Here is a 27,009-nt window from a genome sequence, read left to right on the forward strand (position 1 = left end):
AGTTTGAGGAAATGGAGACAACAGAGATTAAGTGACTTGCCTAGAGTTAAACAGTTGTAAGTATCTAAAGGGAGATTTGAATGCAGGTCTTGCTGATTCCAGGAACAGTATTCTATCCACTATACCACCAGCTGTCTTTTCTTAATATAAGACCAATTTATCTTCTTTTCTAGTTATAACTATTATTCAGTAAACAAGCTATGTTCAAGACATTGTTCTATGTACAGGAGTATAATTACAAAAGTGCTATAGTTCTCCAAATTAGTGAGGGAGTTCAATATTCCCATAGGTATGTCAATAAAGTTAATAATAAAGTATATGCAAAATAAATAAAGCAACATGGGCTCAGGAGAAAAACTTTAATAACTAAGAATATGAGGGAGATCTTCAAAATGATTGTCCTTAAGGTGAGCTTTGAATGAAGTAAGAGTTCTGGGAAGTAAAACGGGGGATGGAAAGCATTCTAGGCATGGGGGATATTCTAAGAAAAGACACAGAAATGAGAAATTTAATGTCATCTATAAGGAACAGTAATAAGGCTAGTTTGGCTGAAGCATGGAGTAGTGTATATGAGGGGGGGGTGCCATTCGCATTTGCCTGGAAAAATAGGTTAAATCCAGATAGGGAAGATATTACAGATTTTCCTAAAGACAAGAGTTTATTTTATCCTAAAGTCAACAAACAAGTAGCCCCCCAAAAAAAATCTTGAGTAGAGAAGTGACATCATCAGACCCACACATCATCACTATCAATGTCAACAGTTATATAGAGGGCAGACTGGATATGGGAGAGAAGTGCTAAAGGAAGACCTAACTGAAGGCTACTGTAAAAGTCAAGTTGATAGTTGATAAAACATACTAGGAGAGCTGTGTTATGACTGATAAGTAAAGAGGGACATTATCTTCTGAGATAACTTTTAAGGGGGTTTTCATACACCAGGGATCACTGGAGTCTATTTTCACCCAACATTCCCTTAGGATTACTTGCATTTTTGATTCTTCCAAGATCATATTGCTTCATGATCACAACCACATGGTATCACAAGGAAAATATTATTGTTAAAAAATGGGCTTTCATAGTAATGGGCAGTTTGGAATCACTGAAAGAAAGTATCTTTTAGTTTCTCAAATTTAGTCCAATATTTTCCTCCTGTTTAGTTTCTGCCTCAGATGTAATTATTAAAATATTGATTGGAATCTAACATTTTTTCCACATAGAAGTTGAAGAAATAAATCAGTTTTTACCCTGTGGTTTCCTTTTTAAAAAAAATTTCTATTGCTATAACTTAATGCTCAATTCTGATAGTTCAAAAAACCCAGGATTTTATTTAATTTGATCAAAAGAATTTTGTTCATTAAACAACCATTCATGGCATACATAAAAATCACATCACTTTGTAATGTATTTACACCCTACATGAATAATGCTGTTCTTTTTATTATCTAACCAGATCTTTAATTTTTTTTAATGTTATTGCAGGGAAACATTTCATATGGTGCTAAATTAGTTGATATTTATCCTATTAGAATAAATGATTAAGTTCCTGATTATGCCTGGCTGAGAGCATTTTATAAATCTAGTGACTATAACAGAATAGAAAGGTGGCTCACATTTCTATAACAATTCTATTTAGTGTTTCGTGCCTTGGCCATCAATTGTCTAATCTGTCTTTTAATGATTTCACCCACCAGCAGCAGTATGCATTTCTGAGTTTGGCTTACACCAAGAAGGCAGCAGGTGGCATGTCTCTCTTCCATGAAAGAAGAGCCAAATAAAAAAACTGCAGGCTTCAGTTGTACTAAGGTTTGCCTTAAATAATAATAAATAATTAGAGTTCACAATTCTGTAATGCTTTAGGATTTATTAGACTCTTCCCTCAAAACAACATTCTGACTGAGGTGGTTCAAATTATCCCTGTTTAGCCTATGAATTGGAGACTCAGAGAGATTAAATAATTTGCCTACAGTTAGTAAGCATCAGAACTGGGGCTTGAGCCAAGGTCTTTAGATGTTAAGTCTGTTGTTCTTTTCATTAATTCATGCTGCCTTATAGATCACTTCCCATCCCTTCAAAGCAGAAGATGGGATGGCAATAATAGCTTGTATTTATACAGGACTAAAGGTTTGTAGAGCTCTTTACATGTTATCTTATTTGTGCCTTATAACGCCCCTACTAGGTAGATACTATTGTTATAGAATTCCATTCACATTCCCTCCATTTGATAGATAACAGTAATAATAGCCAAGTTTTATATAGTGCTTACTCTGGGACAGGCACTAGATTGAGCATTTTACAATCCTTATCTAATTTGACCCTTACAACAACCCTGAGAAGCACGTGCTATTATTCCCATTTAACAGATAAAGAAACTGAGGAAGATATCTGTTAAGTGCCTTGCCTAGAGTCACATAGGTAGTATCAGAGGCAAGATTTGAACTCTGGTCTTCCTGACTCCAAAATCAGTGCTCTATCCACTGGAATACCTGGCTGCCTACAGAAAAGACATATATTGATAGAAAACAAATGTGTATCCTTTTATTTCACTTTCCTAAGTGCAAATCTGGCAAAAATCACACCTTCCTTTCCCCCACTCACTAAACTCCATTGTCTTTCTATTACCTCTAGGATCAAATAACAAATCCTCTCATTTTTTCAGCCTCCACAATGAAGTCCCTTTCTACTTTTCCACTGTATTCCTCCACACCTCTACATGTGCTGTGTCCTAGTGACACTGGGTTCCGTGCTGTTTGTCACACAATACACTGCATTTTCACAGGCTGTCCTCCATGTCTGCAATGTTCTTTTTCCTCTCCTCCACCTCCTGGTTTCCTTCAAAACTCATTTAAAATCCCACCTTCCAGTCAGTCGACAAGGCTTTGCAAGAAGCTCTTCAGAGCACCAGTGTGGTTGGAATGCTGGGGGTGACATCAGACAATGAGGTGCCAAATGTTGAATCCCATCAAGATTTAATAAAAAGTCATTATATGGCAAGGATAGTGGAGCTTACATCCCAATTTAAGTTTGCTGATAGCAAATCAGTGCATTTTCATGCTGAGTGCTGAACACTCTCCAGAAGATTATCCTTAGCAGAAAAATCTAAGGAATCATTGAATAAAGAAATAAAATTAGTCAGTCAGAACATTAGCAGACTGCAGGATGAATTGACAACTACTAAGAGGAACCATGAGGACCAGTTTAGTATGAAATGACCACTTTTGTAGTGAGAAGGAATAAATTGATGTGGTAAAGATGTCTAATAAGGGCAATTCTAAAAAGAACAAAAGTTTTTTTTTTCTGGTACCGTTAACAGCTGCCCAGAACTGTAGGTGCTAAAAACCCTTGTGCATTTCTTTCAGTCTTTTTTTTAAAATTAGAATGTATTTTTAATCAGAAGGTAAATACAGAATTTTATGTAATAATAAAATGCAATAAATATACAATTCCTTGAATCTTATATTAATTTCCTTAACTTGTTTTAAGATTAGATTTTAATTTCAATATCATCACTTGTACAAAAATATTCACGGCAGCCCTGTTTGTGGTGGCAAAGAATTGAAAATTAAGTGAATGTCCATCAACTGGGGAATGGCTTAACAATCTGTGGAATATGTATGTGATGGAACACTTTTGTTCTATTAGAAACCAGGAGAGATGGAAATTCAGGGAAGCCTGGAGGGATTTGCATGAACTGATGCTGAGTGAGATGAGCAGAACCAGAAAAGCACTGTATACCCTAACAGCAACATGGGGGAGATGATCAACCTTGATGGACTCTCTCACTCCATCAGTGCAACAATCGGACAATTTGGGGCTGTCTGCAATGGAGAATACCATCTGTATCCAGAGAAAGAACTGTGGAGTTTGAACAAAGACCAAGGACTATTACCTTGGATTTAGGGAAAAAAAACTGATATCTTATTGTCTGATCTTGCTATCTCTTTTACTTTATTTTTCTTCCTTGAGGATATGATTTCTCTCTCATCACATTCAACTTAGATCAATGTATACCATGGAAACAATGTAAAGACTAATAGACTGCCTTCTGTGGGGGGTGGGGGAGAGGGAAGCAAGATTAAGGGGAAATTGTAAAATTCAAAATAAAATCTTTCTTTTATTAAAAAGAAAAAAGATTAGGTTTTAATTTCAATATCTAAGAACAAAAAATATTGTATGTATTTTCAAACTCAGTTATATGATACTAGATTTGGTATAAGTGCAATAGTTGTGGATAGAGCATGGGCCCTGGAGTCAGGAGGACCTGAGTTCAAATACAACCTCAGATACTTAATAATTACCTAGCTGTGTGACTTTGAGCAAGTCACTGCCTTTCAAAAAAACAATCCCCTCCCCCAAAAAATCCCTCTCCATTTTTTTTTGACATTTTTTGACATTTAGTTCTCATTAGGTTTATTATTGTCCTATTTCCTGAATCATTCTCTAGATTAGAATTCATAGCTTATGGAAGCTGACATCTATAAATCAAGTCAAACCTCACCTTTTAAGAGAAGACTTTCCCAATTTACCTTTAGACTAGTGCCTCCTCTTTGAGATTATCTCAATTAATTATCTCAATTAATACTGAATATATCTGGCCAGAGAAGTGAAGCAGCAAATAGAACCCTCAGGAAGACCCGAATTCAAATCTGTCTTAGTCGAAGTACTAGCCTGGCACATAGTAGGTGCCATAAAAATACTTGGTAGCATTGTTTGACAAGAAACATAACATTAGCCTAATACATTTCAAAAGTGTACTCATGGGGTGGCTAGGTGGCACAGTGGATAAAGCACCAGCTCTGGAGTTCAAATCTGGCCTCAGACACTTAATAATTACCTAGCTGTGTGGCCTTGGACAAGCCACTTAACCCCATTTGCCTTGCAAAAAAACCCTAAAAAATAAAAAGTATACTCATACACTTAAAAAATACAAATCATTTTGGAGGCCTCTTTTGAATGTTAGCACTCAGTGGCAGCAAAATATTGGTCTAATGAGGTATTTTCTTGGTTGGCACCCTCTCTTAGAGAGACTTCTTCAGTTAGGAAGTCTGTTTAATGCCATCCTCACTACTCTGTAAAGAGGAAGGGGAGAAGTGGAGGGAGGTATCTGTTTGAACTCCCCAGTCACAGTAGAACCAGCTCAGGTGCATGCTCTGTTCCTCTGGATAGCTCTTAGCTTTAAATGTTCCAGCATAGCATTAAATAACCACTAACAATAATGTTGATTGCAGAAGCTGAGATCTGGAACACCCCAATTTTGGCTGGGTACCAAAGTGCTAAGCAATTCAATGAGTACACATGCAGTAATGGATATGGCAGCATGGAAATCAGCCTTGGCAATGAAAAAAAAATAAAAAAGACAACAGGATGGATTCACCATCATTTGCCGTCTGGTGGGTGGTGGTCTCTGATTGCATCCCATCTTTAGAGTAACATAAGGGATTTTTGGCACTGCCTAAAATGGTAGCACCATCCCTAATCAGAGAGAAAGCATTTCTTCTGGAAAGAACAGAAGAAAGCAGCCAGCCCCTATAGTGTTTTTGAAAGCTTAGAGAAAATGAAAGCATTATGAACAGAAACTCATCAAATATTACATATATTTGCAGCTGAGCAGGCAGTTAAAAGATTGCATGATAGCAGATGGTATGAACAGGTTTATTATATAAACAATGAGTAAACAAGGGATGAAATTGGAGCAGTTTTTTTTCTTCTCCATCACCACTGGTTTATGATTCCAAGTCCATTGTTGTTTCTTCCCCACAATGAAAGCACATTGAACATTTTAGTCATAGTCATTGCTTTATTTCTTTAACCTGTAACTTGAATACATTCTATGAAAGGAACACCAGGTGGCGTATGTCAGTGAGTTTTTTGTTAAAGCTACGAATTCACCAATGGCTAAGATCCACATCATGGAAAAAATAATAGCAAGTTCATAGAAAAGGTCTGTTCATGCTTTTATTGCTGCTTTAAGCAAAATCTTTTGCCTGGATTGTCAGAACACAAAAACTGCTGGATGGGTACTAAACAATTCTGTAATGCTCAACTTGTTTGGCACTCCTACACTTTTATTAACTCAAGACTTCAATTGGGGAAAGTCTTCAGTCTTAAAACCTAGGAACAATTGGAAGAAAAAACTGAGATTCCAGAAATCTTCACACATGGAATTTTTAAAAAATTTTTCACTGACGGTATTACTAGATGGTGGTCTTTGTATAATTCTTGTGTGCACATACATATATGATATAAATATATCATATATGTATATACACACACATAGAACAAACAATATAGGCATTATAAAGAGAGTAAGGAACAAGCATTCATTAGAAAGTGAATTAGAGTCCTTTTAGAGTCTAACAAAAACAAGTATTATTAATTTCTTATTTTCTGAAAGATTATTATTACATTTTAGTAAGATACATTAATGACCAAAAGGCATTTGCAGCTATAGTGCCTGACCTGTAGTTAGAAAGTTATGGGTTCAAATACAATTTCTAACTTAGTATCAAAGTGACCATGAGCAATTTTTTTTTTTTTTAGGTTTTTGTAAGGCAAATGGGGTTAAATGGCTTGCCCAAGGCCACACAGCTAGGTAATTATTAAGTGTCTGAGACCGGATTTGAACCCAGGTACTCCTGACTCCAGCCAGGGCCAGTGCTTTATCCACTATGCCACCTAGCTGCCCCCCAATTATGAGTGATTTTTAAAGCTTTTCTTAGAGGAAAATTTTCAATCTATAAAATAGGAAAAGCCTTGTAATAACTATCACTCAGAGTTCTGAGCCCTCTACAAATGTTAGCATTATTATACCTGAATTTTTTAAATGAGATTGCATGGTCTGTTCTTTCATAGAAGAAGGTACTTCTTAGAGAAATAGGGGAGAAAAGCATTGGATTTGGAGTCAGAGGAGGGAAAGACTTGAATTCAAATTTTTGCTTTGCCACTTCCTAACTGTAATCTTTGGCAAATCATTTCAATTCTCTAAGCCTCAGCTTTCTCTTCAATAAGAATGAGGCAGCTGAACTCTAATAGCCTTTCCAGTTTTAAATCTATGATTCCATGATCCTAAATACTTTCTAAGTAACAGATCTGAAGCAAGGCTTAGTGTTGGACTTAAGATAAAAATCTCTGTAACTGAAATACAAACAGGACTCTCATTCATTTGCTAATGTGTTCCTGTTTATAAACATCAATCTTTATCCAAGACATAAATATATGTACATATACAGTACATCTGAAATCAAGGTTTGGCTTTTCATTAATCAAAATGACTAAGAATGAAAACAATACATGGATAATATTAACAATAGCTAAATGAATAAAGCTGACAGTAACCAGATAAACTCACTTGAAGCACAGTGGACATTAACTTGTCAAAATGGATCACTCTTTAGTCTATAGTGAGCACAGCTGAGTGTTCCACTATTATACAAGTTTTAAAATATCCTCTGTTAACTAATGTTTATTGATTTGAAGGGAATTTTCACCAAACATTTCACAGCACAGTAATTGTGATTTACCATTTCAATATTTACAAGATATCTATAATGGACTTTTGCTTTAGAGAAATCATAACTGATTTTCTCATTCCTAATGGTGACACATGTTTATGATTTTAAGAGTTTTCCATTCAATGTATTCACTCTTTACCATGTGCTATTTTTATTGTGGAGGGGAGTGGTGGAGGAGGAACAATTTCTCTGTATCATGAAATTTAATGAGTTGATCAGAAGCTAAGAGAATCCAGAAGAATAGCTAATCCATATGAAACAACTTTTTTTTAAAATTAGCATCTTACTTATTGTTTAGTCATTTTTCAGTCATGTATAACTAACTCTTCATTACCCCATTTGAAGTTTTTGTTTTAGTTGGGGGTTTTTTTGGTTTTTGCAAGGCAATGGGGTTAAGTGACTTGCCCAAGGTCACACAGCTAGGTAATTACTAAGTGTCTGAGGCCACATTTGAACCCATTCCTTCTGACTGTAGGGTTTGTGCTCTACCTACTGTGCCACCTAGTTACCTCCCTTTGGGATTTTCTTGACTAAGATACAGGAGTAGTTTCCATTCCCTTCTTGAGCTCATTTTACAGATGAGGAAACTGAGGCAAACAAGATAAAGTGACTTACTCAGGGTCAAACAGTTAGAGCCTGAAACCAGATTTGACCTCAGGAAGAGGAATCCCAGACTCTATTCATTGTGCCACCTGATTGCCCTTTATTAGCTTCTACTTATCCCCAAATTAATGCTTCCTGTAAGAAGCTTGGAATGTTTTAGAGAAAAAAGAAAACTATTTAGAAAATTAACAAATGAGGAAAGCCTAGAAATCTTGAATATTTTTCTACCAGAAAATGATGATCCTACTAATATTAATAATAGCTACCATTTATAGAGTGATTTAAGCATTAGAGTATTTTTCAGATATTATCTCATTTTTTATCCTCCCAAGAACCTTTAGAAATAGACTTGTCTAATGCTTTGAAGTTTGTAAAGAATTTCTTTATCTTCCACATTGTCATTCCATATTCCAAAAATTTATATCTCTACATATTCTCACACTTGAACCTCATACAACCCAGTGAAGTAGGTGCTAAAAGCTGTATTATTATTTTTTTTTATTATGTTCATTTTAAAGATGATGAAATAGTTTCAAGAGGTTAAGAGACTCTTCCCTTAGAGTCAAGTCTTAGAGTCAAGAGAGAAGAAGCTTTTTGGGGTTAAAAATTTAACTTGGCTCTTTCTGAGATCACTTTGAGTGATTATGAAAGTAATCTTTCATTCATTGTTAACTGTTATCAGACCTCATGAAAACATTTCTCATTTAGTTAAAATAACCTTTGTCTTTTTAAAAACTCTAGTACTTGGGATAACTCAACGAAACTCTGAAAATAGAGTCCATCAGAAAGCAAGTATAGAACTTGTAAAACCAAGCTCCTCTGAGCATTCCAATTTCTAATTGCTCTTTCCACTGATTAAAATTGAAAGCACTGTTAGGATCTCATTAAGTATTGTTAATAGTACCAAAGGAAAAACCTTAAACAAATTAAGAAGGGAAACTGGGAATTCCATTGTGAAGGTAGTCAGTCTTCTTATGGCAAGGAGATAAAATTTGTTGAATGGGAGTCCAGATAATAAAATTCAGTCATTTTTCTGGTTCAAACATATGAGCACCTTGAAACAATTCTATTTTGTCACTACACCATCACTATTGTCACTATAACAACAAAGCAATCTTGATCTACTGTTTAGGTAATCTACTTTTTCTTATTTTTTTAAACTAAGAAATGAGCAAAAGAATGATTTAAAACCTCCTTTAATGAAGGTTTCCTTCTGCAGTGAAATTTGCTTGAGCAAAATAACAATGAGCAGTTTCTCCCAACTATCTCTAAGGAAAGCTGTGGTTTGTTTTTGGTTGGGGGATTCCCCCCCTCAAAGATTTAATTTACAATTCATTTCAACTGAAAAAGATTTACATTAAAAGAAACTTTTCAAAAGCCTTCTTGGCAGTTTTTCAAACAGACACACACAAAACACAGAATGCTGTGAGACTCAAAAATGGAATAGATAACAAAGAGGAAAATCTACCATTTGGTTAAAACAAACAGTAGGATGTAATCAAACCACATACAAGCAAGCAATCCCAATTATGGAACATATCTAAACCTTTCAATAGAAAGAACACCATTTAAAGATAGTAATTTTTCAGTAGACAAATTAATTAGGTCAAACTGAATAAGTGCCAAGTATAATTTCATCAGTCAAGTTCAAGTAATAGAATGTCCCACAGACAGATTATATATTAAGAGCTGTTAGGTAGTGCTACATTTAGAGCCTGGAACTAGAATCAAAATGATTAGAGTTCCAATTTGGCCTTGGATACTTTTTAGTTGAGTGACCCTGGGCAAAGTCACTTAACTCACCTCTGCCTCACTTTCCTTATCTGTAAAAGAGAAGTACTTATCCATTGTAGTTATGAGAATCAAGTAAAAATATTTACAAGATGGCTTTGCAACCCTCAAAGTACTATATAAATACTAATTTTTCATCACCAATATTATTATTGTTATAAATGCCATAGTGTGATCAAATACCATTCAATTGCTATGACATTTCTCTTTCTTTCAAAGCCAGTTAAAAAGTGTATGAATCTTCATTTCCAAATAAGTGATTAAAAGACCTCAACATAGTAATTTGCTACAAAATTTCCCCAGATTTTTTAATGGGTAAAATCGAAAGGGTTGCATGTGCTTACAAAGATATGTAAATATTAATCTCTCTCATATATATGTGTGTGTGTATGCATATAGGTACATATAGGTATATATCTACATACATACATATATATATATATATATATATATATATATATATATATATATATTATGTGGTATGTAGCAGTATGGAAAAGTAATTTAGGGAAAGAATCATGAGAACCCATCTCCTGACCCACTATCACCATTTGTAACTGTTTTTTTTTCCATACCCTTTTGTTAAATAGACAGGAAATCATTAAGAGTTAATTACTCAAAACATAATATAAGGATGATCAACTGTGAAAGACTTAGCTATTTTGATCAAGTCAATGATCCAAGACAATTCCAAAGGACCCATGATGAAAATTGCCAACCACCTCAGATCTAAACATTAGGAGAAATATCAGTTGCTCAAGGGTAGGTTGACAATTCTAGATAAATTAATTTACTTATTCAGTGCTATACCCATCAAACTACAAAAAATCATTTCATAAAGTCAGAAAACATAATAACACAGTAGTAAATGGCATGGTAATATTGTGTTTGATAAATCCAAAGACCCAAGCTTCAGGAACAAGAAATTATTACTTGTCAAAAATTGCTGGGAAAAATAAGGTGAAAATGAATATATGATTTAGACATAGAGTGATATCATAGGCATATTAAGGAAGCATGGAATATTTTATCTATAAGATTGATGAAAAAGATAAGAATTTATGACCAAACAAGAGAAAACATTGTACAATATAAAATGTATTATTTTGATAATAGTAACTTTAAAAGGTTTTGCACAAACAAAACCAATGCAGACAAGAGTAGAAGGAAAGCAGAAAACTGGAGAAAGTTTCTCTGATAAAGACATCATTTCTCAAATATACAGTGAGAAATTAGTCAAAGTTATAAGTATATAAGCCATTCTTCAATCGTCAAGTGGTCCAAGGATTTGGACAGTCAATTTTGAGACAAATCAGTTAATCTATAATTATATAAAAAAATGCTCTAAATCACTACTGATTAGAGAAAAGCAAATTATGGCAACTCTGAGGTATCCCCTCTCACCTATCAGATTGCCTAAAATGACATAAAGGGAAAGTGACAAATGTTGGAGAGGGGATGTGGAAAAAAATTGGAATAGCAATGTAAATGTAGATTTGTGAACTGATTCAACTATTCTGGAGAGGAATTTGGAACTATGCCCAAAGAGCTACAAAACTATGCATATCCTTTGATATACTATTACCACTATTACATCTGTATCCCAGAGATCAAACAACAAAAGAAAAAGATCATATATCTATATCTATCTATCTATATATGTATATGTACACACACACAAAATATTTATAGCAGCAAAGAACTGGAAATTGAAGGGGATGCCCATCACTTGGGGAATGGTTGAAAAACTGATTGTGATAGAATGCTATACTGTGTTTTCTTTCAACATGGATAATATGAAAATGTTTTAAATGAAAACATACTCTATATCAAATTACTAGCCTTCTCAATGAGCAGGGAGAAGCACAGAGGGAGAGAATTGGGAACTCAATTTTTTAAAGTTGTTATCATTGTTTTTACACGTGATAGAAAATGTAATATAAAATTTAGGGGAAAAGTCAAGAGCAAAAAAATGCACGGGGGTGGCTAGGTGGCACAGTGGATAGAGCACCAGCCCTGGAGTCAGGAGTACCTGAGTTCAAATCTAGCTTCAGATGCTTAATAATTACCTAGCTTTGTGGCCTTGGACAAGCCACTTAACCCCATTGCCTTGCAAAAAAACTAAAAAAAAAAATTCTATCCACCTCCAGAGAGAGAGATCCAATGAAATCTGAATGCAGATTGAATCATACTTTTGTTATTTCTTTCTGTATTGTTGTTTTATTTTGTTTGGTTTTTTATTTTGAAACATGACTATTATGAAAATGTTTTGCATGACCTCACATGTACATCAAAATCAAATTGCTTTTGTCTTCTTAAGGGTGGTACGGGAGGGAAAGAGGGAGATTTCTGAACTTAAATTTAAAAAATGATTGTTAAAAAATTTAATTATGTATAATTGGGAAATATTTAACAAAATAAATATTTTTAAAAAACAAATTGCAATAAAAAATAAAAATAAAAAATTGCAATCTAAATTCCTTAATGAGTCTCCTTTTTTTATTAGGTTTTTTCTTTTTAGTTTTTTTTTGTTTTTTTTTTGCAAATGACTCTCCTTTTCATAGCCTCTTAAGGACCTGAAGAACTGATTCAGAATGAAACAATGCTTAGGCCAAGATTTTTTGGAATAAGGAATATTGTTTTATTTGACATATAGTTGAATTTACAGTTTTCTTTTCTCCCAAATTTGGGTTTAGGGGTCAGGTATATAGGGAAGAAGAAATAGGTTCTTAAGTCTTCTAAGATGTATTTCCATAAGGAACATCTGAGCACATCTGCCCTTTATGAAGCTATTTCTATTTCTGGTATTCCTATATTATAAGGATCAAGCAAGCAAGCATTTATGAAACATCTATTATCTGTCAGGCACTTTGCCAGATGGTAGAGGTACAAAGAAAATCTGTCTCTGCCCTCAAGGAACTTACATTCTTCTGAGGGGAGGAAATATGTACAAATATAAGTAGGTACAAAGTAATTAGGGGAAAGATAGTATCAGGAAAATAGCACAAAGTTTTGAAAGAAAGAAAATATTCCAAGAGGCAAAGTTGAGGAAGGGACACTATTCCAGGCATGGGAAAAGTGACTGAAATAGGATTGAAAAAAAGAGAGAATTTCATAAGTGAGGAAAACCAAATTGACCAGTAGGACTAGATGATATAGTTTGAGTGTGGAAGTGATATGCAAGAAGACTGGAAAAGTAGAATGCAGTAATGGCATAAAAAGAATTAAATGCTAATCACAGGAATTTATGGTTGATCTTAGAAGTAATAGGGAGCCAGTGGAGTTTATGGAATAACATGATGATATGGCTAGACCTGAACTTGAGGAAAATCACTTTGGCAGATATGTGGAAGATAAATTGGAATGAAGAACTTGAGACAGAATTTAATTAGAGGTATTGCAATCAGGTAAGAACTGATGAAATTCTGACCTATAGGGATTTTTGCATGAGGAGAGAAAAAGGGAAGAAAAGAGGGATCTTAGGGAAACAGAAAAATACATTTAGTGATTCATTAGATGTGTAGGATAATAATGAAAAAACAAAGACGATATCAGTATCAAAAATCTAACAGGTAGGATGGCAGTGACCTAAATTAATAATAATAATAATAATAAAAGAAGGTGAGACAATGAATTCTTTTATGGATATGCTCAATTTCACACAAGGATCATTCAGTTTAAAAAAATTCAATAGACAGTTGTGGGACTAGAGATGAGATTAATCTGCATAGAAATAAGTGAGTCCAAGAGAGCTAATGAGGTCATTGAAAGAAAGGGTATAAAGGGGAAATAAAAGAGAACCAGAATGTAGTAAGGTTAAACCACACTCAAGATAGAGTAGAAGAGGTCAGACAGGTAGGAGGAGAACTGAGAAAGAGTGTAGTTTCTGAAAACTCCACCTAAAAAAAAAGATGAGTAACCAGGAAAAGGGGATGATCAAAAAGAGTAAGAATTGAGAAATGACATTAGATTTATTAATGTAGAGACACTGATAAATCTTGAGATCAGTTTTACTTGAGTCATAAGGTCAAAAGCCATACTATGAAAGGTTAGAGAAATAGAGGCAACAACTTTTTTGGGTGTAGGATAGGGTGGCTAAGATTATTTGAGCTAGGGCAGTTAGATGGAATAGTGGACAGAGTGCATAGAGTCAGGAAGACCTGAGTTCCCTTGTGAGCCTCAGACATTTACTAGCTATGTGACCCTGCGCAAGTTTCTTAACTACCCTTGCCTCAGTTTCCTGACATGAAAAATGAAGTGGGGAAGAAAATGATAGGTCATTCAATTATCTTTATCAAGAAAAATGGGGTCACAAAGAGTCTGACATGACTGAACAACAACAATAGAGGCATACTCTTTAAATATTTAATTTTATAAAATTAAAGTGTAGCAAATCTCTTTAGTTTTTCCTTCACCTCCCAAAATCTTTAGCCCTTTTCCAAGATCCTTATCATATAATACTTTTTTATTTTAAAAGAAAAAAAAGAAAATTTTTTGGAGAAATACAAATTAAAACAATTCTGAGATACTAGCTCATACCTACTAGATTGGTTAAAAGACCAGGAAAAAAGATGACAAATGTTGGAGGGAATGAGGGAAAAATGAGAATCTAATGCATTGTAGTTGAAGTTGTGAACTGATTCAACCAATCTGTTGAGCAATCTGAACTATACTCAAAAGGCTATAAAGGGCATACCCTTTGACCTAATACCTCTACTAGGTCTATATACCAAAGGAAATTTAAAAAGGAGGTCAGGTAAGTAGTGCAGTGGATAGAGCACCAGCCTTGGAGTCAGGAGGACCTAAGTTTAAATATGACCTCAGAACTTCACAATTACTTAGCTGTGTGACCTTGGCCAAGTCACTTTTCAAAAACAAAAAAAACCCCTTGTAATTGTGTGTAATGTTTCCTTGGCTATCTTATTTGCTTTGTATCATTTTATGTTAAGTCTTTGGACAGATTGATTTCTATTTCTGGATAAATTAAAGAATTTTTACTAAAAGATACTTCTTAAATTTAAGTACAGAAGTATTAAAGTGAAATTATAAAATTTCTATTCACCATTTTGAATATTATAAGAAAAATGATCAATGAAATGGGCCCATAAAACCATGGAGGGGAAAGATTCAATTACCTTTTAATTTACAATTAAGGTTTAAATTCAATTCTATGCAAATTAAAGCATCTCTAAGGTACCACCTCACACCTCTCAGAATGGTCAATATGACCAGAAAGGACAATGATCAATGTTGGAAGGGTTGTGGGAAATCTGGGACACTAATACATCGTTGGTGGAGCTGTGAACTCATCCATCCTTTCTGGAGAGAAATTTGGAACTACGCACAAAAGACAACAAAAATGTGCACAACCTTTGATCCAGCAATACCACTACTGGATCTATACCCTGAAGAGATCATGAAAAAGGGTAAAAACATCACTTGTACAAAAATATTCATAGCAGCCCTGTTTGTGGTGGGAAAGAAGTGGAAATTGAGTGAATGTCCATCAATTGGGGAATGGCTTAGTAAACTGTGGTATATGTATGTCATGGAACATTACTCTTCTATTAGAAACAAGGAGGGATGAGAATTCAGGGAAGCCTGGAAGGAATTGCACGAACTGATGATTAGAGAGATGAGCAGAACCAGAAGAACATTGTATACCCTAATAGCAACATGGGGATGATGGTCAACCTTAACGGACTTGCTCATTCCATCAGTGTAACAATCAGACACAATTTGGGGAGAAAAAATTGTAGGGTTTGAACAAAGACCAAAGACTATTACCTTTAATTTAAAAAAAATCCCATTATCTTATTTCATAATTTTGCTATCTCATATACTTTATTTTTTTTCCCTTAAGGATATGATTTCTCTCTCATCACATTCAACTTAGATCAGTGTAGACCATGGAAATAATGTAAAGACTAACAGATTACCTTCTATGGGGAATGGGGGAAGGGAAGCGAGATTAGAGGGGAAAATTGCAAAATTCAAAATAAATAAATAAATTTAAAAAATAAATGTATTTCTTGAAAACACACAAAAAATTCATTTCTGCTTGAAAAGACGGGTCAGATTAAAAGAGTCTCCTGAGGTTCATTCTAATCCAAACTAATATCTTTTTACTAGATTTCTCACAGCTGATAAAAAAATTCAAATCATAAAATACTGAGTTACAACCAATAAATTTTGTCTTCTACACAATGACTTATCAATAACTTTAAACAGATCAAGGATCAGAACTTGGATCCATCAAAAGATTCACCCTCCCAAGAAATAATTTTCTCCAAGAAAAAAAATCAGAATGGTAGACAGCTCTCTGCCATGTGAAATACCACTCTTCTTTTACAAATACATGTTTTAGATTCCTATCTAATTAACTATTTCATCTTACTAATATACCCTTATACACATACATACATTCTTTATTTAAGGAAAACTGAGGAAGTCAGTGTTCATGGAAGACAGTGAGGAGCTGTTTATTGTCTGAAGCATACACATAAATACAGAAAAAAGATTAGTCCAGAAACATTTCCTGCCATAATTGAATTCATCCCTCAGAAGAGTTTAGCCAAAAAAAAGGAAAAAAAAATTACTTAATAAAAAAGAATCAGACAGTCATTATATTGACTGACATCTCCAACATGTCCTAGGAAGCTCAACACTGGAATCACCTCCTTATTCTGAAAAATCTCTTTGGCCTCATCATCACCCTCTGCCTCTCTGATTGGAGGGTAAGGGCCATGAATTCCACACATTCAAATCAGGAGAGAGCTCAGCTCTCCATACTTGGCTACACTACTTGCAGTCTTCTGGGTCTGACTTCTTCATTATGCCCCCCAGCTTCCTGTAGCTTCCCCACCCTCTCCTTTTTTAGTTTCCTTTTGTGTATTGTCTTCTGCCAATAAACAGGTCCTCTAGGTCTTCTTTTTTATTTGTATCCCCAGTCCTTAGTGTTGTATAGGTGCATAATAAATGTTTATTGATAATGCTTGAAAAAAATGAAACTTTATTTTGTTAAGACTTACAATCATTTTTCTAATGTTTTTATTAAAAATTACAGAAAACTACATTCTATTTTTTAAAATTCTAAAACTCAAATCACCAAATAAGATGAGCATTTCCATATACTACAAAGCAGAAAATAAGTAGGCAGTTGAAGCATACCATGAATGACTTTCTTTGAAAATATGAAATAAATTTAATATTATCTCCAAAACTGTTTCCTAATGATGTTTGTTTTGTTCTTTTTTCTTGCATTTTTTAATGCTGCAGTGATTTAAAAAAATGGTAATACCTCTAGGCTCCCTTCTTCATTGTTCTCTTCCTTTCAAGAAAAAGTGAAAAAAAAAATCCTGGTATCAGAAAGAACTACATTTTGTTTCAAAGCCTCTGTCCTTCAGGATTTGACTAGAGGACCTGTCCTTGGTTCTGTCCATTCTGTGATTCTGTCTCAGTTACTACTTTTTGTTTGATTTCATTAAGGAGGTTAGAAATGAGGATGAAAAGATTGAGAGATTCAAAAGAAGAAAATGTTTAATCTCTTCATTAGAAAGGGGCACATTTTAATTCACACATACGCAAAATTACGTGAACTTCTTGGAAGATTATCTGCTTTATAGTCCAATGGAGGAACAAGAAAAGACTTTCAACTTTTCCATAGAAAGGCTAAACTGATTTCACACAATAATTTCACTAGAACCAAATTTCAAGAGCGAGATAGGCTTTTTGGTGAGAAAGGGTGATCCGAATTTCTCTCAATTTTTCCTGCTATACTTCAGTATTTTCTTACAGAATTGTAGTTTTTAAGAGAAAAATAGACAGAGAGAGAGAGAGAGAGAGAGACAGACAGACAGACAGACAGACAGACAGAGAGACAGGTTTCTCCCAGGTAAAAAAGACCCTCCATAAAGCTCACCTAAGTGCCTCCACCTCAAACCTTGGAAAACAAAGAGCTCTGTAAATAGTGTGCCTAAATACAAGTTCCCTTCCCCTACCTTCCCTTCACAATTAAATTAGCATAAATTTCTGGCTTTGTTCCTTGTCAGCTCCAGCAGCCCTAACAGTGAGGGGTTGGCTACTACAGTCTATTGGAGGAGGACACAGAATATCAATGATTTTCAGCTCCTGTAAAACTATTCATTGAAAAGCTCCCAGGCTAGCAGTTGCCATGGAAACAGAACTGAAGCTAAAGGGAGACAGGACTTACAGTAAGGGTTTCTCAATAGGTTCCCAACACTCCTTTCCTTCTATTATGAGGCACAAATGAGAGTGGGCGATCTTCCCTCCCCCACTCCCCTCTCCAAAGCTAGGACCAGGGATCACAGAAGTTCACAAACCTGTCTTCCTCACAAGTGACCCTAATGTGGCAGGCACATCCTTCTTCCACTTCACTGACAAGAAACCTGAGGCTAGGGCACATAAAAGAAATGGTGGTTTAAGAAATTGAAAGCAAGTTTTCCAAGATTATTGCTTTGTCTACTTTAGCATCCTGCCAGAAATTGTCCAAGGATAACAAAATATATTTGTCCCAGTGAGCATAATTCTATGTGAGCTTCCTCCCCTTTGCCAGTCAACACACTGAAAGGAGTTCCCACTTCTCCCACTGCCTCTCCCTTGAGTCTCTGGGACAAATGAAATCTTCTCGAAAGCAACAACTCTTATTTCTGCATCAGCCCAGCAGTAGGTGATTAATGAATGCCTGTAGATCCATTGTCTCATCTTCCTTACCATTCTCTTTAGCATCTCAGTGGAAAGAGAAACCTTTATAATAAAATGATCAAAGTATCAACATTTTTGTTTTTAACAACATTTTCTCTAATTTTTAAAATTTCTACTTTTAATGAATCAGCCGTGAAAATAATTCTTTCAACATCACAAAGAATAAGTTTTATATAATAACCTGGAACACTTAAGTTTCTACTTAAGGTAAATTTCTTTATCTTTGTATCTTTAGAACAAGCTGGGCAAAAAGTAAAACATAATAGATGTTTTACAAAGGGAAGTGTTAGAATAAACAAACATTGCTTCAACTGAAAAAGTGACCTTTCGGTACAGTCATGAAATCATTGCATTGAGTGAAGCAAAACTGAAAATCTAGGGATTATTCACTCCCAAAGTCATTATCTATTTTTGACTTCAAGCAGCTTTTTATTAACCATCAAGGATTTGTGAATTTTTTTTGCAGGATTGCAGACTAATTTTCCACAGACTAACACAATACAGGTGCTTAATGAATTCTAGCTGACTAAGTGACACACCCTTGCTTTTGGCCTCAGAGGAATCTCCACAAATGCCATTGTTTAAATTCCTTCATATGCCTACAGACTTCATTTATAATGTGATAGCTTGAATGCCTTACTAAAAAAAGAGCCTAGACACTCTTTTTGCACTAAGAACAAAATTCCTACTTATAATTCTGAGTACAAATCTGTGAGGATTGCAGAGGAAAGGGAGCAAAGAGAGGAAACATTAAGATTTTTTCCCTATAAATTTAATAATTTTTTAAACTTACATGTATAATGTACTAAGATCCTTCTGTGGCATGGTATTTATTTTTGAGTTAATTCATCAGTGTAAGAGTGAAGGCACTCTTCTAACAATGAAGGCTTGTAGTCTCAGAGAAATATAAAAAGGGAACAATTTTCAAATCTTAAGAGGTTTGCACAAATGCCTTGTTCCAGGGCTTCTCACCCCAAAAGAAACTGTTTTTCAATCATCCTAAAGTGAAGTCTGACTTTGTGGCCTGAGTTTATCAATTATTCTATCAATAAGAGCTAATTATTCCTCCTCTCCCAGAGGATATGATTCAACCAAATAAGCGTTCTCATCATCAACAAGACACTACCTGACTGTTTGAAAGTGGAAACACCTTAAGAAGAGGCTGAAATATAATTGGTCATGTAGCTCTGGGGTTGAGGGAGAGCCACCAGCAAGTTCCTGGAACAGCTCTGTACTATTTTATAAGACATTCATATTCCAGATGTCCCTGGAACCACGATTATGGAAATGTCCTTCAGAGTTTCCCTACAGCCAGGTGCTACAACATCATATTCAGCAAACAAGTTCACAGGAATTTAATCTAGAACTGGAAGGAAAACTCAGGCAGGGGAGTATTAGCCAATAGCCAAATTTTCAGGCTGGAGCTTTTACACTTTGGAAATCCACAGGAATTAGCCAGGGTTTGATTTATTTCTACTTTTAAGAAACTGATGGAGAATATGCAAAAAATATAGACTAAATTTAATAATGAGCCATGGCTAAACCTGTTTTTTAACTGGCACATTTCTTCTGCAGAGATCAACTAAACCAATTTCACCATTTTACAAAGGAGGAAAATTGTCCTAAGTTAAACAGGTAGTGGGAAAGATGGGATTTGAACCCAAGCTAATTGAGCCCAAGAAGCAGTTCTTCACTTAGTAGGGGTGGGTACAAGCTCCCAATAGAGATGTTCAGATTCCCAAAATTCCAAAGAATTGGATGTGTGGGTGGGGAATAGGGGCAGTTTTTTTAGAAAGCTTTTAGGCTTAAGGTCTCTGAATCAGCCTCCTGTGATGATCCTTTGTGATTCAGAAAGGAGCAAAGCCAACATTTAGTGTAGGAGTTTGTCATTGATATCTCTTTTCCCTTGGCAGTCTGATTTAGACTGCCATTTTTTAAATGCAAAAATTAAAATAAAGTGCACAAGACTACAAAATAAACCAATTACATGGAAACAAAGATGCAACCTTTTTCCCTATCCAAGTGCATGCCCCCCCCCAATCCATCTGTAGACCTCTTTGAGCATCCGTGTGCCACAGATTAACAATCTCTGATGTAGTTGTTAGTTGTTTGTAGTGTTTAACACAACCACTTTTCTCAAACACTGCCAAGGCTCATCTTCTAACTACTTCCCAACCATTATTCTATAACCTTCTTGTGCTATTTAAAGCCTTGCATAACCTGGTCCCCTCCTAGCTTTCCAGTATTTTTACACCTTATATATTTTTACACCTCCACATAATTTATGAGACACTAATTTTCCTTGCTATTTCCCACAAAAGAGAAAGATCCCCTTCCTACTTGATGCTTTTATTGTTGGCAGTCTCCTATATTTGGAAGTCTCTTCTTCCTCACCTGCCCTTTCTAGTACCCTGATTTATTTCATAAGTCAGCTAAAATCCCATTTTCTATAAGAAGTCTTCCCCCCCTCTCTAAATACTAGTGCCTTTCCTTTGTTATTATCTCCAATTTATCCTATTTATATCTTGTTTGTATTTAATAGTTTTACTGTTGCCTACCTCATTAGATCATCAGCTCCACAAGGTCAGGGATTGTTTGCCTTTGTATCCCTGTAATTATCTATAGTAAGCTCTGATTTGACTTGTTTTTGCCTCCCCAGTTAGACTGAAAACTCAAGGGTGGAGACCATATAATGAAAGATAAATACGATCATAGAGTTAGAGTTGGAATGAACTTTTGGGGGTCATATTCCAACCTCCTTGTTTCACAAATATGAAAGCTGATATCTAGGGGGGTTAAGTGTCTCAACCAGGTTATCACAGGTATCAAAGTTAAGTGAACCCAAGTTCTCTGATTCTAGATATAAACCTTTCCACTTTATTCCACCTCTCTTTGTGCTTTCTTGTACATCTTCACATCACAAAGTACCGATTTATGAAGAGTAGGTCCTAATCAAATACTTACTGTGTTTCATTCAAAAAGAAAAGAAGGACATGGTAGTATCCAGAGAAAGGATGAAAACTCCAGAAGTTTTAAACTTATATAGGGTGGATGGCACTGAAATTAAATAACCTTAGAGGTTTATCTTTGAGAAATTGCAGGAATTATAGGCTGTTGAAAATCAGAAAGAATGGCAAGAAAGTTGAAGGAAGTCTCCTGACTCTTCTGATTCAATTAGTATAGAGCCATTAGGTAAAAATAGGGTAGATAAGCTAATAAATAAAAAAAAAATAATAAAAAAAAGTGTAAAAATTTTGCGTGTTATGAAAATGTTAGTAGTTTTAATATTAAAAATTTTTCTGTAAATTTATTGTTTCAATTATTAGTATTTCTTGCACATGTTATATTTGCACTTTCCCTGCCTTCTTAAACAGTACAATTTAATAATGCATAATTTAACCTCTTCTTGAGAACTCAATGCCATTATCAGGAACATCAATTATTATGCCGTGCTGTTACAGAAATGGGTAGAGGTAGGGTATTGCTCCTACAATAAGTGGTCCTAGACCACTAGTATTTTGTAACTTCTTATGATTCTTTCCCCTCCCCCCCCTTGATGCTGGGTTATCAACTGTCTTTTTATACACAAAAGAATATATAAAACATGAGGGGCTCTCCAAAGAACAGAGTGCCTGAGTTTCAGCATATGGGCTTTGTGTCATCTGTGTTGGCTGCTGAAATGACTATCCTAGCACTTCACTAACTTGATAGATTGCCAGATTATCTAGGGTCTGAATGGGTGAGCTGTTAACTATGAATAGAAAATTTCAGTCCCTATGGTTGCATCCTGAGACCATCTCACAAGTGATAATAATTCCATAAAATTTTACCATTTTAAACCAAATTTCCTTATGCATGAAGGTCCTACTTCTGTTTTTGAAGAAAGAAAACCTTCTGAATAAAACATGTGCCCATGGCTATTCAAAAATAGAAATCATGCCAGCCATTCAAATTATTTACATCCAACTTCTCCCTGTGAAATTAATACTGGCTGCAGCAAATACCACAATTAGACTGCATATTTAAAAGGCACCTGCTACTGGAACACAGCCAAAACCCAAAGACAACTGATGCCTATCGTGAAGATATCTAAGTTACAGAAGAAAAATGTCCTTAGAGAAATTAGCACATCCACATTTCACCCAATTAGAGATTCTTTGGGTTAACAAGCTTCCCTATGTCCTGTTTTTACAAAGGCACTTAATATTTCATTTTAGAAATGAAGCCTTAGGCATATGAAGGAATATTGGACAGATAGATTTGGAGATTCCCCTGAGTCCAAAGCCAAGGGATGCCTGCATAAACCATGAAAAAATTATTGAAGTACAGAATTCATGAAAGAGGAGAACAAAAGCAATATACAATCTGATTTGCCCCCCCCACATATTAGGAGATTAGATTTCAAAAAGTTCTGAGAAAACAGACATGGGATACTGTGGCCAAACATTCTATAGGGGGAAATTGAACAAAAGAGACTTTTGTTTCATTATTTTCAGCTGTTCCCAATTCTTCATAACCCCTTTTGGTGAGTGACTTGCCCTGACATACAGGTAAAAAGTGTCTGAGGTTGCATTTAAACTCAGGTCTACCTGACTCCAGATCTGCCACTCTCTCTAATATGCCACCCAACTGCCCAAAAGAGACTAGAAGAATTCAAGAATAAAACTCAATTCTGAAGAAGAAAAGGGAGAGCTATCTGAAGAAATCACTGTGGAAACTATTAATGATGAATATTTTTATTTTGCTGTAATGTTTGCAAAGGGAGCATTTAGAGTGTAGAGTAGTGATCACTACTGATGGTTTCAACATAGTTTTCAAACAAGGTTTCATTAAAAACAGATCATTCCAGATTAGTTGAATTTTCTTTTCATACAGACAACTCAGAGACTGAAAACCTACTGATTCAATATACTTGAGTTTTAGCAAAGAATAAAACACAAAGTTTCATGTTATTTTTATGGGCAAGATGGAAAAATGGGTTAGATGAATGATGGTGAAGTGGATTTCTAAGGAGCTGAATGATCAGATCCAAAGGATAGTAATTTGAAAGATAATGTCACCTTAAATGGTGGACTCTGGGAGGAACTTTTGAGAATCTATCCTTGTCCCCTGATGTTTACCATTTTTATTCTTAGAAAATGGGATAATAAGCACCCTACCACCCATTCCAAATTTATATAATGTTATGGAATAATTGTATTATTTCCATTTTACAAATAAGGAAAATGAAATGCAATGAGGTTACATGACTTGCCCACAAAATTTGAGTCCAGGTTTCTGCTGCTTCTAAATCTTATACAGTTTTCACTACAATAAATTGCTTCTCAAATGACATGCTTGTCAAATTTGTTCTTGACACAGAGCTAAGAGGGTTAAATTCCTAACAATTTCATAGGTCCCAGTGGGGATATGGTAGGCGAGCCTGGCATGCATATGAAGAAAAAAAGTACCCTGCTCCAATTAAACTAGATCTCAACTATTACATTCAGTTCCAGGCCACGCATAAATAAGCTTTTGACAATGGGAAATCCTTCTCCCTTTACATTAAGCCTGTGGCAAAAGTGGCATCAGACAGGCACAGAGATTGTCTACATTTATTTTTTAAATTTCTGCATCAGAATAGCATACCTCATAATTTAGGCCTTCCTCCTTTGTGTCTAAAAAAAAGTTAATTTCTAGAATTTTTATGAATTTAGAGTCTCAATGATGAATAACTAGCAAGATGAAAAGACTTTTCCAAGATAATGCAAAGTATGGTTAACAGAATCATTGAAAAGAATATGTAAATATATATATATATATATATATATATATATATATATATATAATGTGTGTGTGTGTAATTAGAAAAATGAAAAGAGAAATAACTAAAACAAGAAACAACTTACATGCTTAGAAATTATAATAGCTAAGCTAGGCTCAAAAGATATGAAAAAATATCTCCTTGGTCTCTTTGTAGAGCCAAGGGATGCTGAGTTTGGAACATTATACAGATTTTTAATATAATTCTTTTTGGAAGGCATTGGGGTTATGACCTGCCTAAGGTCAAATAGCTAGGCAATTCTTGAGTGTCTCAAGTTGGATTTGAACTCAGGTCCTCCTAACTCCAAGGCAAAGGCTCCATCCACTGTGCCTCCCAGCTGCTCCTTTAATATAATTTTTAATGATATCTTGTTTTCACATCAGCTACATTTTCTTCTACAACATTATCGACTTCTCCTTTGCCCCTTCCTTAGAGTCATCTCTTATAATAAAATTTTAAAGTCTTAAAAAAAGTGCAACAAAACTAACATTTCAAAAATGTAATTTTTGATGATAGTTTAAAAAATAATATAAAACTTTTTTTGGTTTTTGGAGAGTGAAGTTTTCTTTCTTTTTTATTCTTTATTATGAGACAATTCTCTGGGAGGGGGATATTTTGGAAAATATGTGAAAACAAAAGGTATTAATAAAATTATTTTTAAATAATTCAGATTCTAATAGAAAATATCTATACCTTTTGACCATAGTAAAATTATTCTTATGAAAATATTTGATAGTTTATTTTTAAAATGAAGTCTTTAGGTATGAGGCATTATTATTTGAATAATGATAACTATATGATGAAAAGTTAGATATTCAGCTATGGGAAACAGACCTGGTTCACTGCTACATATTTCCTGGTCCAACAATAAGATGGGCAAGAAGCCAGGATCTCAACTGAATAGGCAGAAGACAACAGGCTGGATTGCAGCAGGGGAATTGTGCAGTGCTTTCAGCACTTTTTTACCCAAACTTATCTTTGAAACACAAGCCACCATTTTAAAAACATTCTTCTAATGATGTCAGTCAGATGTCTGTGAATGTTAATGTACTACCAAACTGTAGAACCAAAATTTTGAGTCACTCAAAAGGCAATGAAGAAATTCATAGTAGTCATAAGTAGGTTACAACATTTCCCAATGATTAACGGTACCTGCCACATCCCACTATCCTCTCTTCCTACCTTCCCTCTTACTGTCTAGGTCACAATCATACTGTCTCCCTGGCTCCCAAACCTAGGTGTCATCCTTAATTACTCTTTTTCACACCCCATATCCAATCAATTGCAGCAAGTCCTTTAAACCTACCTATGGTATATCTTTAGTTTATGTCGTCCTCTTCTCTCCTCTCAAACTGCCACCACCCTGATAAAGATGCCCATCATTTCACATCTGAACTGTTGCAATAGCCTATTCATTTGTCTCTTTACCACAGGTATCTCTCCACTCATGTTCTTACTCCACTTAACCATCAGTGATCTTCCTAAGGCACAAAAATGGCCATATCACTGAACTATTTAATAAATTCCAGTAGCTTCCTAACACTTCTAGAATCAAATACAAAATCTTCTGTTTGGCATTTAAAGTCCTTTATAACATGGCTCCTCCTACATTTCCAGTCTTTTAAAAAATTTTGTTTTTATATTTCCAGTCTTTTTATGACATATTCCCCTCCACATATTCTTCAATCCACGTTCCCTCTGCTGTCACCTTCACAAGACCCTCTGTCTCTTAGCTCATGGGCTATCCCTCATGCTGGGAATCTCTTTCTCCTCTTCTTTGCCTTCTAATTTCTCTGGCTTTCTTTCTTTATATCCCCAAACTGTACTTTCCATAAGAAATCCATCTTAGTCTTTCTTAATCTTAATGCCTCCCCTTTACGACTAGCCTCAATGTATCCTATAGATAACTTGTTTGTATAAAGTTACAAACTATATTGTATATAGTTTCCTCATTGCACTGAGAGTTCCTTGAGAGAAAACATCTTTTACCTTACTTTGTAAGCACATCATTTAGCCAGAGCCAGGCAAAGAATAGGCATTTAATAAATGCTCGTTGACTATAAATAGGTGTATAATAAATGCTTGTGGACTTGTCTCTAAATTGACTTTAATTCAGACAAAGGGGTTTGAGTTTTCTCTCTCTTTATTTCTCTCCCTTCCTTCCATTTTCTTCTTTTGATACTCCAGTACTTCAATAATCTATGTTCTTTCTGGCCTGAGTAGATCTCTAATACCTTAGTTTCAGGGCTTCATAAATTTTAGAATTGAAAAATTAATCCCCTTACATTTAACTTGGAAATCATAGGTCATCAATTTAGATCTAGAGTGGACCTCAGAGGTCATCTAGTTCAGGGCTGTTTAACCTTTCTTTTAAAAGTTTTTACTGAAACAATAGATGATATATTTTGATTGGTCATTTTATTGAGATCTCTGTGGTTGTTTGGTAGTTTGGCTTCAGTTATTAAAGTATTTAGTAAGCCCACAGGCAGGCTGTAGCTGCATTTTGGACAGCTCTGATCTAGGTCAATTCCTTCATTTTCCCTACAATGAACAAGAGAAGTGACCTCATACAGGTAGTAT

General features: G+C 34.9%; 1 protein-coding gene across 6 annotated transcripts in view; it reads right to left on the bottom strand.

The window, feature by feature from the left end:
• DCLK2 (doublecortin like kinase 2) overlaps nucleotides 1-27,009 on the bottom strand; it is a 208,498-nt gene that overhangs the window by 79,826 nt on the left and 101,663 nt on the right. The gene's annotated exons all lie outside the window — the stretch shown is intronic.

This window comes from Macrotis lagotis, chromosome 3, assembly GCF_037893015.1.
Source record: "Macrotis lagotis isolate mMagLag1 chromosome 3, bilby.v1.9.chrom.fasta, whole genome shotgun sequence".
Taxonomy (NCBI): domain Eukaryota; kingdom Metazoa; phylum Chordata; class Mammalia; order Peramelemorphia; family Peramelidae; genus Macrotis; species Macrotis lagotis.